This window comes from Geotrypetes seraphini, chromosome 10 (assembly GCF_902459505.1).
Source record: "Geotrypetes seraphini chromosome 10, aGeoSer1.1, whole genome shotgun sequence".
NCBI lineage: Eukaryota > Metazoa > Chordata > Amphibia > Gymnophiona > Dermophiidae > Geotrypetes > Geotrypetes seraphini.
The window spans coordinates 122,756,707-122,771,948 of record NC_047093.1 but is presented as its reverse complement, the minus strand read 5'-3'; positions in this window follow the sequence as shown (position 1 = coordinate 122,771,948).

Here is a 15,242-nt window from a genome sequence, read left to right as displayed (position 1 = left end):
ACGGTACTGGGGTTTAAGAAAGGATTGGACAATTTCCTGTTGGAAAAGGGGATAGAGGGGTATAGATAGAGGATTATTACGCAGGTTCTGGACCTGTTGGGCCGCCGCGTGAGCGGACTGCTGGGCACGATGGACCTCAGGTCTGACCCGGCAGAGGCATTGCTTATGTGCTTATGTGCTTATATAATAAATGTAAACCACTTTGGTTGTACCACAGAATGATGGTATATCAAATCCACGACCCTTTACCATATTTTTACTGTTCTGTTTCCCTAGTGTTTTTATAAACATGATACTTGAATTTCTGTGATTCTCAAATTAGAAAAGTTACCAAATAATCTTATCTTTTGTCTTAGATTTAAGACAAACTGCCCTACCACGTCCTCTCCCCATGATATTTGCTACTGTGTCCTCAAATTCCACTACTTATTCAATCACTGAAGAATTTCCATAGTCACTGTCCTATCTATTACCCCATGCACCATAGTCAGTCCAGATCTTACTGCTATCCCTTTATGGCTCATGTTGCCAGTCATTTGACTTTGTTCACTTGCTAGGAGCTGTATTGCCTTGCAGTATCTCCTTTCTCACAAATATGTTTGTGACAGAACAGCTCTAAATTGGCAAACAAAGCCGTTTAGCCAAGCTGTGCCGGCGCTAGGGGTTCAAGCATTAGGGAAGGGAAAAACTAGTGGCGGGTGAGAGATCTTGGGAGACTATAGCAGATGCTATGGGGAGGGGGATATGTCACAGAAGTTAGATGTCAGATGTTAAGTAATCTACGCTGATCTTCTGAGCCCCACACACAATACAAGATTTATTTAATTTTGACCTGCCCCTAACCCCACCCATGCTCTGTCCACAATCTCCAGCATCTCCCCTTTCCTTTTCTATCATCCCATTGTCACCCCCTACTATGGCGTCCAGTATCCTTGCCTCTGAACCCCCCAACTATGGTGTTCAACATTTCTCTCCTCCCCTCTCCCATAGTCATCAGCACTTCACTCCCTCCCTAAGCCCCCATGGTTTCCAGTACTTCTCTCCACCACCAGGCCCCCTTACCCCTTTGGAGCCATACTTACCTTCCATGGGACAATGACACTCCAGCCAGCACAGCACCAAAACTATAGAGGGTGACGATCATGGGTTTTTGAGCATGCTCAATGCCTGTTCGCTCCCTTCCACTCCCAAATTCCTATTTCAGAGGGCAGAACTGGCAGGCCTTGAGAATTCACAGATGCTCGAGGCCCTAGGTCTGCCAGCCTCTATGCTTTTGATTCTGTGTCGGCTGAAGTATTGCTGCCCTGGAGGAGATAGGTAAGATACTAAACTCATTGTGGGGGGTAGGGAAGGTGAATAGAAGGAGAATTTGGAACAATGTTCCCTCCAAGGACTGAATTTGATTGAATTTTGATGGTTTAGCACATATTTTCTTTGATCCCAAGCAGCTCTTAGATTTTCTGGCTGTAATGAAGGTGGTGAGAAATTGAGGCTTAGCTATTCAGAATTGAATTGATCTGTATTACTGGCTGCAGATTACTTTCTGGATGTTTAAATGTTTATTTTCCTTTTTTGTATTTTCTGAATTTAGGCCTTTCATTTGTTTACCTGTGGAAGAAAGTTGTTCATATGTTTTCCTTTGTTATTAGCCTTTGACTTCCTATTTTCTTGTCAATGCCACATGCTGAGATGTATAAAAACCCAAATGCAAAGAAAAATAAAATTAAAAAAATAATTGCTGTGTTAAATTTGCTGTTAATGTGTAGGAATATCCTGCATTAAGCCACATTAATCACAAATCTTAAAACATTTTAGTAAAAGGGCCCGAAAGCTAGGGTTACCATATGGCTCCAGAAAAAAGAGGACGGATTGAGACATCTGGGTTTTCTTTTCATTGAAAGCAATGGAAGTAATGTAAATCATGTTTATTAAATTTCAAATACAAACAAAATAGTAAAAAAAAAAAAATCATTTCAAATACAACAAGAAGAAAACCAAAGCAATGGACGTAAAACCCAGATGTTTCAATCTATCCTCCTTTTTCTGGAATCATATAATAATAATAACTTTATTTTTCTATACCGCCAACACCCAAAGAGTTCTAGGTGGTTTACAAAATAAGAGGACTGAACAATTCAGTGAAGAAAACAGAACACATTAGAAACCACAGTACAATATACCATTTTATAAAACTATAGTATAGTATGAATACTATGACATAATCATCGATCAAGTAACAAATTTTTTGAACAAATAAGTCTTAACTAATTTCCTGAAAGTGCAATAAGTAGTCTGTCGAATCCTATCATCTAACCAGACTTGAACTTTACCTGCTTGATAGGCCAAGGTTTTATCAAAAAACTTTTTATAACGGCACTTTTTGGGATTAGGAAAAGTAAATAAACCAGAGTGCTGAGTAGACTTAATCGGACTATACAGTTCAAAATGAGAAAAAAAGGTAAGAAGGGGATAATCCAGATAGCAATTTATAACAAATACAACCAAATTTGAAAAGTGTTCTAGCCTCTATTGGCAACCAGTGCAGTTGATGGTAATAAGGGCTGACATGTTCCTGTTTTTTTCAACCCAAAGATTAAACGGACAGCTGTATTTTGAATTAGCCTTAGTCTTCCTAGGATTGTTTTAAAGGATCCCAAATAGATTATATTGTAGTAATCGAGAATAGACAAGATTAATGCCTGAACTAATATTCTGAAAGAAACAGGGTCAAAATATTTTTTAATGGTACGCAATTTCCATAATGCGAAAAATAATTTCTTAACAAGCATATCGGTATGTTCCACCAGAGTTAAATGACGATCTAATATAACCCTACCGAAAGCTAATAGCCCTCAGTGGATCTACCTGATAGTTAGGTGCTAATGATTCTTGTTTGAGATCTAAAAAGAGATCGGTTTTGTGCTAGTCCAGTAATATCCTCCAGGGTTATCCCCATGGTTGTTTTCAACATGTCCTGTCATCTGATTGCAGGTCCCCTTCTTCACTTGGTTCCATTGATCTTCCCAAACATAATGTCCTTCTCCAATGGTCTTTTTCTTCTGGCAGTGTGACCAAAATATGACAGTCGTAATTTCTTCATGAGGAAGGGTTGTGGTTCACTGGTTGAGTTGCTGCCTTTGCACCCAGAGGTTGTGAGATCGAATCCCAGTGCTGCTCATTGCGACCCTGGGCAAGTCACTTAATCCTCCAGTGCCCACTGCTTTGAATGTCAACACTGAAATGCCAAAGCAAGTAAAAGGCCGTATACAAGTCCCCATTCCTTTTCCCTTTCAAGTGACATAGCCAGTTTGATCTTTTCTAGAATTGATTTGTTAGGTCTTTTGGCAGTCCACGGCAAGCATAAAATCCTTCTCCAGCACCAAAGCTCATAAGATCCTTCTCCTTCTACATGATGCTATGGGGCAATTCTTCAATTTTCTGTACCTGAATGTGATTAATCCATTGTGTTGTATTGGGCCCTTCTGAGACTTTTCTATCCTCTCTCCTTTGAAAACAAGAATATAGAAAGCTTGTGGGATGAGCAGAAACCATTCAGTTAATTTATACTCTATTAGTAGCACATTAATAGCTTCAGGTAAAATATTTCATTATATCTTGAATGCCTCAGATATATTATTTATTACAATTTTCTCTAATACAATATTCTTTACATTCATAATGCTGTCCTCTGGGTAAGGAAGTATTTTTCACTTTTTCTTCTAAAGGAAGAATGATATATTGAGGTATATGTGCTAATACAAGAAAAATTGCATGTATTATTTGTGACACAGCACATATAATTTATATATGAGACCTGTGTGCATATAAATCCAGAAAAACTGAACAGAAAACTTTTAACAGGAATTTTTGCACAGAAAGAAAAAACAAAACAATAACAACAACATAATTCCCTAAGTGGCTTTTGAGAATCGCACACGGCATCCTATATAGAATTGCGTCTATCATAATGGACAGACACCTAACCCTGCCTTACCACCCCGATTCTCTAACTGGCATCCATGTCACTGACACTGTTTAGAGAATTGTGTTGCCGCTGAGCTGATCGCAGCAAGGGAATCTCCCTGCCACAATCAGCTGAGTGGCAGCAGCAGGGAACCCCCAAACCCCACCACAAGTCAGCTGGCAGGAGGGATGGTCACTTTCTCCCACCATCACCCCTGACCCCCAATGCACCGGGAAGGGGAAGGCCTGCCATTTTGAAGAGGTGGGGCTGCCTGCCAGAGGGAGTAGGCAGCCCTCCAACTGGCCTTCCTGTTAAAGGTGCGGGGGGGGGGGGGGGAGGGGGTCCAGGTGAGATTTGGGGAGGAGGGTTGGGGGGCCGGCAGGGGGAGTGGGTATCCTTCCTGCCAGGGATTGTTTAGGGGTTTGTGGCAGGAGGGATTGGGCATCCCTTCTGCTGGGGATATAGGTGGGTGCCAGTAGGAGGGAAAGAGCATCTCTTCTGCCAGGGATGTTGTGTGTGAGGAGGGGGGTGCTGGCAGGAGGGAGTGGGCATTCATCTTACCGATTTCGCAATGCATATATGTGTCGGGGGGTGTCTTCTGCCACAGCCAGCTCAGCTGATCATGGCATTGTTATCCCCCCTCCCCCCAATCAGTTCAGCCTGCAGGACTTCACAAAGCCACGGCTCCAGGGAGGCCTGCTGGCTCAGCTGATTGGGGATTCTCTTGCCTACATTTCAGACATCTGTCATGGCCCTAGGAAGATGCCAAGGGCTGCTTAAGCTTGTCCATGGCCTCTTCCAGGCAAAACCACGCTCATGCCCAGCCTTGGGCATGCTTAAGTGTCCCTAAGAGTTCCCCTAGACCTGTCACAATGCCTACAGAGTAGGCACCCTGGCTTGGATTGTTTTTTTTAACTTGCATCCCGATTGGCTGTCAGATGACGGTAGGACACCTACAATTGGGACCCCCGTTTATAGAATCTGTCCCTAGGTGTGGAAGTAGTAGCCAGTCCACGCTTGCACATTAACATGCACTGATTACCACAGGAATCCTTACCATTTCCTAAGGAGGAGGCAGTAAGGGCCAGATTCTGTAAAACGGCACCTAAATCAGTCAGGGCCTAGAAAATTGGTGCTAGCGGCGTGTCAGTCATGCATAGCACTTATGAACTTTAACAAGCTTATAATTGAAAAAAAGAAATAATAATTGGCTAATAGGCAGCTACCCAATTCTAAAAAAAAAAGGTAGGCGCTGATCACATTGTGCTTAGTGGCATCTAATGCATAAGTAGGCGTGTTTTGGGGCAGAGACAGACATAGGTACCACTAGGTATGAATCTCTAAAGAACTTAGATGCCTACAATGTAAACAGCACTTGTTTACAGAATTGTGCCTAACGGGACCTAACAAAAAACTTACGCACCAGTAATGTAGGCCAAGGTTTTCCTAGCCTACATTGTAGGCATCTAAGTTCTTTAGAGATTCATACCTAGTGGTACCTATGTCTGTCTCTGCCCCAAAACACGCCTACTTATGCATTAGATGCCACTAAGCACAATGTGATCAGCGCCTACCTTTTTTTTTAGAATTGGGTAGCTGCCTATTAGCCAATTATTATTTCTTTTTTTCAATTATAAGCTTGTTAAAGTTCATAACTGAAGCTACGAGGGGGTGCGGAAAAGTTCTCAAACCAGCCTAGAAGAGAACGACATGGATATTGTTCAATCAATAATGTGAAACAATGTCAAATCATAGAATTTTGTTTCTTCAAATTGGCACTTACCCCCCCTTATACAAAACCGTAGCATGGTTTTTAGCGTCGGCCAAGGTGCTAACAGCTCTGACATTCATAGAATTTGTATAAGCATCGGAGCTGTTACTGCCACAGCCGGTGCTAAAAACCATGCTACAGTGTCAAAATAATACTCAGAATTTAGAAAGTTGATTGGTTGGGCAAAGAACCTTCTAACACCCCTCATATTAAGGTTGTTTTGGTAATTAAGTTACAGTGCCTAAATTGGCAATTTAGGCATTGGACTTTAGGTGCCTCTTATAGAATCTAACCCTAAGTGCTTCCGTGTTTAATTTTTTAAAATGGCCGCTCGCTAATGGTAACATTAGTGCATGCTGGAGAGGAAAGCCAGAGAGGCCTCCACGACGGGGAGAACAATCCAGGTACAAGAGTCGTGAGGGAAAGATGTCAACCTCACAGCAGTGGGCGATCCAAAACAAACTTTATTTAGTCTCGACACTGACTGACTATTGCCAGGGGATTTTCTTCCTTCAATTTCTCTATAACCGCCGAATATGAATTGCAAACTAAGGAGCCACACGCATTTATTTTGACGAGAGACTCTTGACAAAGGCAGAATGGCTGAAACACTGTTATTGTCGAGTCTATGCTGCTGTCTAAATAAAGTTTGCTTTGGATCGCCCACTGCTATATGGTTGACAGACATCTTTTCCTCATGACTGTTGTATCTGAACATTAGTGCATGGCCAGAAATGAACCAAATTGAAAAAGGCTTTTTTTTTTTTTTTAATGGCTGCAATAAAAATGGCCTTAGTCTGCAGAAAAGACCTGTGTAAGGGCATACTAAGGCCAGTTCTTACCACAGCTTAGTAAATGCACCCCCTGTGTTAGCCATCTTTGGCTGGGAGTGGTGTGTGCTCAATAGGAGTTTCCGGAAGGAGCTTTTCTGAAGGGTTTGTCACTTGTGTTTGAATTAGCATTAAAATATTATGAATATCTGAGTGATACACAGATATTATTTAAATGAAGAAATAAGAGTGAAGGTATTTACATGAAATAATTATTGAAGGGATCTTTGAATCTACTTCAAGGAGGTTTTTCCATATTGATGTCTTAAGTTTCATTTCTCAAGAAGCCTAGCCAAGGGATTTATTGTGAGGTCTTTTCCTACTTTGAGAGTAATTTAAAATGTAAAAATCATGCACTGGCAGAAAGATATTTAAATAAAAAGAAATATAATTAAAGTAGATAAATCATATTCAGAATATATTTAACACAGGAGATTTGCTTGAGAGAAAAGTTTTGAATGGAAGAGAAATAATATATTTGTGTTGGGTTCATTAACCTGATTTTTCAAAAATATGGTATAATACAAAATCATTTCTAAGACAGTTGATATCCACTACACATTTCAGATAAAATGTTTCCAGACATGATAGAGAGAATAACAGGAGGAATTTATTTCTAAATCTGACTGGGGATTTGGGAAAGATTATGAGATTTAGGTGGCTAAAATGAGGAGACAGTGGAACAAAGCTCTCTTAATCTGCCTTTGTAATGGAAACTTCTCCTGATGAGCTAAAAGTAAGAGACAATTGTTTGAAGGATCAGGTTGATTGCTTCAACAAATTGAGATGGATTCTTTTTTTCTCTCTCTCACTGTTTTCAGTTCACTGGGGACCAGATTTGCTTTCTTTTGAAGTTTCTAGGCATAAATTCATAACTAAATATTCAACTATATTATAAAAATACAACTAGATAACTAAACAGCTATGTATTTTGATGCAAAATGTCAACAATCAACATTGTTGTTGTGTTGCATATTTCTGTAATATTCCAAACTTTGTAGAATATGCCCAGAGCACAGTTTAGATGTTTGAAGCAAGACCTGTTACCATAATGAATACTGTAAGTGCCAAAAAGGTAACCAAACTGACCAGACGACCACTGTTTGAATGAAGGTATGGCTTCAGCTAGCTCCCTCAGTGGTCTCTGACTCCCCCCAAGATGTCAATGAAACAATATTTCTTGTGCAAAGGACATACAAGTCCTGACAATAGGTGATATTCCTTTACTCACAAGTTGATTGTAGAAGGATAAAATTTACATTCTTTAGCTCTGCCTCCTTCTCCAGTGCTTTAGTGTCCCCTTCAGGTTTTTTTATTTTTCCTTCTGCAAGCGAGTTGAGACTGTGTGATTCTGATCTGCTCCGATATTCTTTTTTATTTTCAGTTTTTTTTATCAGAGTTTTCAGTGCTAGAGAGGTTCCTGGTGACAGCTGGGCAGTTTTGCCTGGGAGAAGACGCAGACTGTGGGTCAGATGTCTGAGACTGGCAAGGCAACTCTTGGGGAACTCTTGGGGTTCCTGTCCAGCTGACCTGCATTGGAGTTTGTGGAACTCAGGGTTCATTCCCCTTGAACTAGCTCACATTTTGATTTATTAGGAGCTTGAGTGCAGGCTGTTTGGCCCTGGTTTTGGTCCATCAGTGCATGGCCATTAGTGTGTGAGCCCTGTAGGCAGTAAGGGCCAGAGTCTTTAAAAAGTCACTCAAAGTTAGGTGTCAGTAGGCACCTAAATCACGCCTACCAGTGCCTAACTTAAGTATTTTAATTGGTTTTAAGTGGTGTGATAATTGCTTGTGCCATTAAAAACCAATTAAGGAGAGCCTCACAATGATTAAAGCATGCTCTTTTATATGCTGAACTTACTACTTGTTCTTGTTGAAATACATCCTTGATAATTCTTTTGTGATCCGCCTTGAACTGCAAGGTAATGGCGGAATAGAAATCCCTAATGTAATGTAAAGGATATCCTATTTTAAAAAATTTTTCTTTAAGCTCTTTAGCCTGTTTTTTTTAAAAACTGTTGTAGATGAGCAGATTCTTCTAATCCTCAGAAACTGAGAATAGGGGAGGCTCCTTTTTAATGAAGATGGGTGAGCACTTGAGAAGTGAAGAGAGGAGTTGCAGTCCGTTGGTGTTCTACAAACCTCTGTGTGACCATTTGAAGAGATACCTCAGAAAATGAGACACCACCACCTTGGGACATTCAGGGTAAGATTACAGCATGATGAGAGACATTCAACAATGAGATATTAGTATCTTGAGACACCGAAAGCATCTGCAATTTAAGATCTTGACACTGATTTATCAAGCATTAATTAATGATGTGGGCAGAAGATTTATATCTTCCCAGATATGGTCAGATCTCCTCAATTATGTGGAAAGACCTTCTTGGCTTTGAAAACTTGTGTCCTCTTCTGGAGGTCATACGTTTTCCGTAAATGTCCTTGTAAGTGTCTGGTCATTCTGTGAGGACTGTGGCATTTTTTATAGATCTTTCTCAGCTGGACAACAATCGGATACTGAAGTACCTGGCAATAATTCGTGATTGGAATAAAGTATGGATTGATTGAGGGAACTGGACCAATTATGTGCCAGCCAGTTTCTCTTTTTTCCTTATTTTATAAGATTTCTTAATGACTAATATTTTTTTTTTCTTTTTTATGATTACTTTCATTTGTTGAATGTTTCTTATAACTAATCTTATCCAACCTTTGAAAATAGTAACAGATTATTTGTCAGATAAATCTCTTTGTATGCTGGTTCCAAAGGGAAGGTAGAATATAAGAAAAAGCTTGTTTCATCTGTTGTTTGCAACCTTAGTTCTTTCATAGACCCTAGTGAGGGTAATGGGGCTTAACTTCCTAATTTGTCCTTCAGCGTGTACAGACATTTTATCATGCGACACATCATCACCAACAGTTCATTGCCTAGGTACTTCATCACCAAGCCACTTCATCATGTATTCAAGCTAAATGTATTCAAATTATACACTGTACATGGAAAACTTGCAGCAAATTTTTTTTGGGGGGACGGGACATGCAGCACACATCAGCACTTGCTGTTTTGAGCTTAAATATGAACCTCACTAAAATTTCTTGGCCCCCTTTTACTAAGTGGCGTTAGTGAGTGCCATGTGGTGACCGCACCAAAGTGCTTAGGGATTTAAAGGGCTTCAGTGTGGTTACTGCGCCAGCCCACGCCAATCATCTTAGTAAAAGGGGGCCTTGTCCTTTGCATAAGTAGAGGTGACAATAAAGAACCCCAATTCAAAACATTTTTTCAATGTATATGGTTACATACTTGACTAAAAAGGCTTTTGGAAATTCTTTGAGTTATGCAAGTAAAATGTATGCAAAATTTTCCATAACTCATGTAGTTTTACCTGTGTAAGGTTGAAATCTTCAGGTGGCCCTTCCTCCTCTCTCCAATTCCAACAGAGAGTGGAAGAAGGGAGTCAGCTGATTGTCCCTCCTCTCGCCACCTGAGGATTCTCCACTGAACTGAGGCCCCACCTGCTGGAGACCAAGGTGGGGAAGCCTGATGGAGATTGGGCAAGGAGAGAAATGCTAGACCCTAAAACTTTGCTCTGACTTGAGTATAAACAGACACTCAATTTTTGATGTTATTTTCATTTCTCAGTTTATATCAGTAATTTGTGAGAGATTTTTTGAAACCTGTTTTTCAAATGCCCCCTCCCCCCCCCCGAACTACAGAGTAATGTAAAACCACAAATTCTAATCTCATCTAAATGGCGTAATGGAATTTCATGATCACTTATGCCAAACAGTGCAGTAGGATTTTAATAGTGAATTGATCCCTCATCCAAATCCTTAATAAATGATTCTTGAAGAAAATTTTATGTTTTGAAAGATATACAATTTTACATTACATTGGTGTCTTCTATTCCGCCAATACCTTTCAGTTCTAGGCGGTTTACAACAAGAGTTGGCCTGGGCATTTCCAGGGAGAATATATGGTTAATAAATGAAGTATGCGTCAGGATCTGTGGAGGGTCGATCAGGTTTAGTTGAGTAGAAAGGTTTTTAAGTTTTTTCCTGAATGTTTTGTAGATGGGCGTCATAGTCAGCAGATTGGAGAGGTGGCGGTCTAGTTTCGCTGCTCTGGTGGCTAATAGTCCGTCGTATAATTTTTTGCTTTGTATACCTTTGATTAGGGGGTGGGTAAAGTATACATGAGTTCTCCTTGGTCTGGATGTGTTTTTCCTGATTAGGCGGTTGCTCTGATAGCTTGGTCCGCTTCCATTTAGGGCTTTGAATAGGATGCAGTAGAATTTGTATTGTATGTGTGCTTGTACTGGGAGCCAGTGTGAATCTCGGAAGGTGGAAATGTGGTCATATTTTTTCAGCGAGTAAATCAGTCTAAGAGCTGTATTTTGGACTATTTGTAATTGTTTTAGCATGTTGGTTGGGCATGATAGGTATAGGATGTACAGTAGTCCAGGAGTCCTAGGATTAGCACTTGTACCAAGAGTTTGAATTGTTTGTTGTTGAAGTATTTTCGGATTTGCCTTAAGTTGCGCATGATTGCAAATGCCTTCTGGATCGTTTTGCTGATTTGAAGTTGCATGGTGCAGCCTTTGTCTATCATTATTCCCAGCAGTTTTAGGTTGGGTTGCATGGGGTATGTGATGGAGTCTATTTCTAGCTTTGTTATGGTTGGGATTTTGTTTTTTTCTAGAAGTAAGAAATTGGTTTGTCTTGATTCAACTTTAATTTGTGGTTTCTCATCCATTTTGACACATTTTAAAGGGGAAGGCAATGGCAAACCACCCTAAGATGACAGTTGCCAAGAAACAATTATCCAAATGCCAGCCTCCGTAAATTGTTCACTGCTACTGGCACTACCAATTATTTAAATGGGGCTCTTTTTTACGAAGGTATGCTAGCGTTTTTAGTGCACGCACCGGATTAGCCAAAAAATTACCACCTGCTCAAGAGGAGGCAGTAGCTGCTAGTGTGCGTGGAATTTTAGCGCATGCTATTCCGCGCATTAAGGCCCTAACGTGCCTTCGTAAAAGGAGCCCATGGTGCTACTTGATGTATGCAGCACTGTATATATTCTGCCCGATATTCAGACCGTCAAAGATAGCTAGCTGCCTCCCTTTTTCCACTGGAAATCCAGAAATTCAATGCTATCACCATATCTGGTGGCTGGCATTGAATTGGGCCGGCCAAGACATAGCCAGCTAAGTCATTAGTCATTATAACAGTCTAAGATAGACTTGCTTTTAAGGTGGGTCCATCTGGCCACTGAACTAAATTTCATATTTGAGCTGTGCATTTTTGTTTCCTATTATTTAATTCAGGTTCTTGCTAGGGGAGCTTGTCTCTAAAATAGCTTAGCAAAATTCTGCAGGTTTTTTTTGGTCTGATTTGCAAATGCTTTGACAGTTGCAGTCACTCATAAAATAACCTGCATCTGATGGATCAAAGTATTTAAAAACAAAAGAACTCAATTCCACAGTGTGAAGGACAACCGAAGGACAACAAATAGAGATAACATGGTGGAATAAATGATCCTGATGAATATGTTTATTGAGATGCTGCAGATATAAGTCATCCAAGCAAAATGTATAAAAACAGTCAATCCTACAGACCCAACATGATTCATGTTTTGGCAAATGATGCCTTCCTCCAGGGGGTCCCAGTTTTTAAGGACACAAATGCAGATGTTAAAATTATATCAAATGAGCAAACCTGTGAAAAGGTCTAGTATGTGTGCAAGTAAGCACTTGGCAAGCAAAGTATTTTGCATGGTTTGTTTTTTTTATAATAGCTGAGTTTAGCAAAGATTTGTTAGCATTTTCTTTCGGAGAGTTTTTGGTTTTTTTAATGTCCAGCTTAGGTTTGCATGGAAACCATACTTAATCTGGTTACCAACTTTTTTCTGAAGTGGTACCAGGAACAACTTTTAGCAGGCTACTTAAATCACATTTAATTGTATTTGGGTGTAGGACTAGTGTTCTTGGGTGTATTGCATGGGCTGCATTGTCTAAAAAGCCAGTCACTGGGCTATCTGCTAAACAGAATATTCAGCAAGAAATAGCTGGCAAAATCCCACTGAATACTGGCGGATAGCCAGTTATGTGTTATTTAGCCACCTAGAAGCCATTCCCACCCAGCTAAATGGTCTTGAATCATTTCTAACAAAAAATTAATCTGATGTATACATATATCAAAAACATCTAATCAAGAAGAGCACTTGACAGCTACCCAGCCATTTGACTTCGAGGGCTCCTTTTACTAAGGTGCGCTAACGTTTTTAGCACACGCACGAAATTACCGCGTGGTACGCTTCTAGAATAACACCAGCTCAATGCTGGCATTAAGGCCCTAATGCACCTTAGTAAAAGGAGCCCCAAGTTTCCTCAGAAGAGTGAAGGGTTCCCCTCATGACTTAAATAAGCTGAGGTGCAAATGACTGAAGAGACACAGCCCCTGAGGAAACTTGGAGTGAAATGGCTGGGTAGCCATCGGGCTTAAGCCAAGTGCTCTTCTTTATTAGATATTTTTGATATATGTATACACCAGATTAATTTTTTTGTTGGAAATGATTCATGCCTATACAAGACCAGTGTTGAACACTTCACCCCTGTAAGGACATGAAAAACAATCAAGTAGTGTCTCAGGTGTTTGAGGTCTTTGGAAGAACTTATTTGGATTCTGCAACCGTTTGTTCTCTGCCAGTTGAGATTATTGTTGTTTTGAACAGATTGAAATTTTTCATACTTTATTTAAATAAGTTTTTAACATTTTCCTATAATGATCATAAGATACAGATGCTGGCTCATATTATAGGGCCTAGTTTTTTCTCCCAACTAGCAGCCTACAAAGTCAACATCTTTTCCACATATTTCAATTTAGAGCAGCCCCTTTCATAGAAACATGATGGCAGACAAAGGCCAAATGGCCCATCCAGTCTGTCCATCCGCACATCCACTATCTCCTACTCTCCCTAAGAGATCCTATAAAAAAGTAGATAAAATGTGAAGGGTGCCTCGATATATTGAAAGCAAATTGATCAGTCAGATAACATGGCAATAGACTACAAAGCACCTTATAACAAAAACAGTGTTATCTCTGCTGAATAATAATAATAATAATTTTATTCTTATATACCAAAGCCGTAGTAGTTCGAGGTGGTTTACAATAAAGAAGAGCTGGACAATCAGCGAATATAGGTACAATGTAAAGTCATTAACATACAGGTGGGCAGGATGCAGGAGGTAAAGAGAAATTGGGGAACAATTCGGTTTGTTGTAGAGATAAGGCTTAAGAGGTCTTAGGTTACAAATCGGTTAAACAAGTTTGTTTTTACTAATTTCTGAAATTTAGGTAGGATGAGGAATGCGTGATAATATTACTCAGCCAATCGTTCAGTTGACCTGCTTGGAAAGCAAGTGTTTTGTTTAGGAAACTTTTGTAACGGCAGGTCTTTAGTGTTGGATGGTTAAACAGATGGACTCTGCATGTGGGTTTGGATGAACAATCTAAGTTAAAATGGGGAACCAAGTACTTGGGGGCCGAACCAAGAATGGATTTGAAACAGAGACAGGCAAATTTGAACAGCACTCTTGCTTCAAGGAGCAGCCAGTGGAGGTTTTGGTAGTAGGGAGTTATGTGTTCTCATTTTTTTTAACCCAAAGATCAGCCGGATTGCTGAGTTTTGTTTGATTCAGAGTCTTTGAATGGTTTTTTTGAAAGACCCCAAATAAATGATGTTGCAGTAGTCGAGTAAGCTCAGAATGGAGGATTGGACCAGTAAGCGGAATGAGATAGCATCGAAGTACTTTCTGATGGTTTTTAGTTTCCATAATGTTGAGAAGCCTTTTCTGACCAGTGACCAGTGAGTCAGTGTGAGCTTCAAGGGTAAGGTAGCGGTCCAGAGTTACTCCCAGAATTTTTATGGAATCTGTAATAGGAAAGACTTGACCATTCCCATTTAGCAGCTAAAACTTGATTGGCAATGACCAGCCAGGTTTAGCAGCCAAATAAGGCCGTGTAAATAGCAATCCTATCTTTGGCAGATATAAATTTAACCAGCAAGTGCTGAATATTGACTTTGCCAGTTAGGTTTATGCCAACCATAAAAAACTGGATATTCAGTGCCGGTTACCAGAAAAGACCCAGTGTTGAATAGCCACAATCAGCACCTACTAAGGGAGTTACATAGCTGGCCTGCAAGCTGAATATTGGCCCCTTAGGGGCTGATTCTGTAAATGGCCCATGAATCGGCCGGCACCTAGAAAAATGGCACCGATCGCGTGGCAATCACACTTAAGCGCCGTTTACAGAATCTACTGGTAAGTTGAATTTCAATTTATACGGATGGTGACTATGAAATTTCAATAAGGTGTTTCTAGACACTGGCTTCCGATATAATGTAGTTTTTAAAAATATTCTGGTCAAACGTGATGGTCAGGTCCAGGAAATCTATACTACTAGCATCATATGTCAGAGTAAACTGTATATGAGTGTTTAGCTGGTTTAGGATACACACAAACTCTTTTAAAGCCTCCTCCGCACCACTCCAAATAAAAAAAACATCTGTTTATAGTTTCCTCCCTCCCACCCTTCTGGTATATTTTCAATGACTCGCTAACGTAAGTCACCTATTGTATGAGCATATGAAAGCCAATGTTGTGTTAACGGAGCTTCA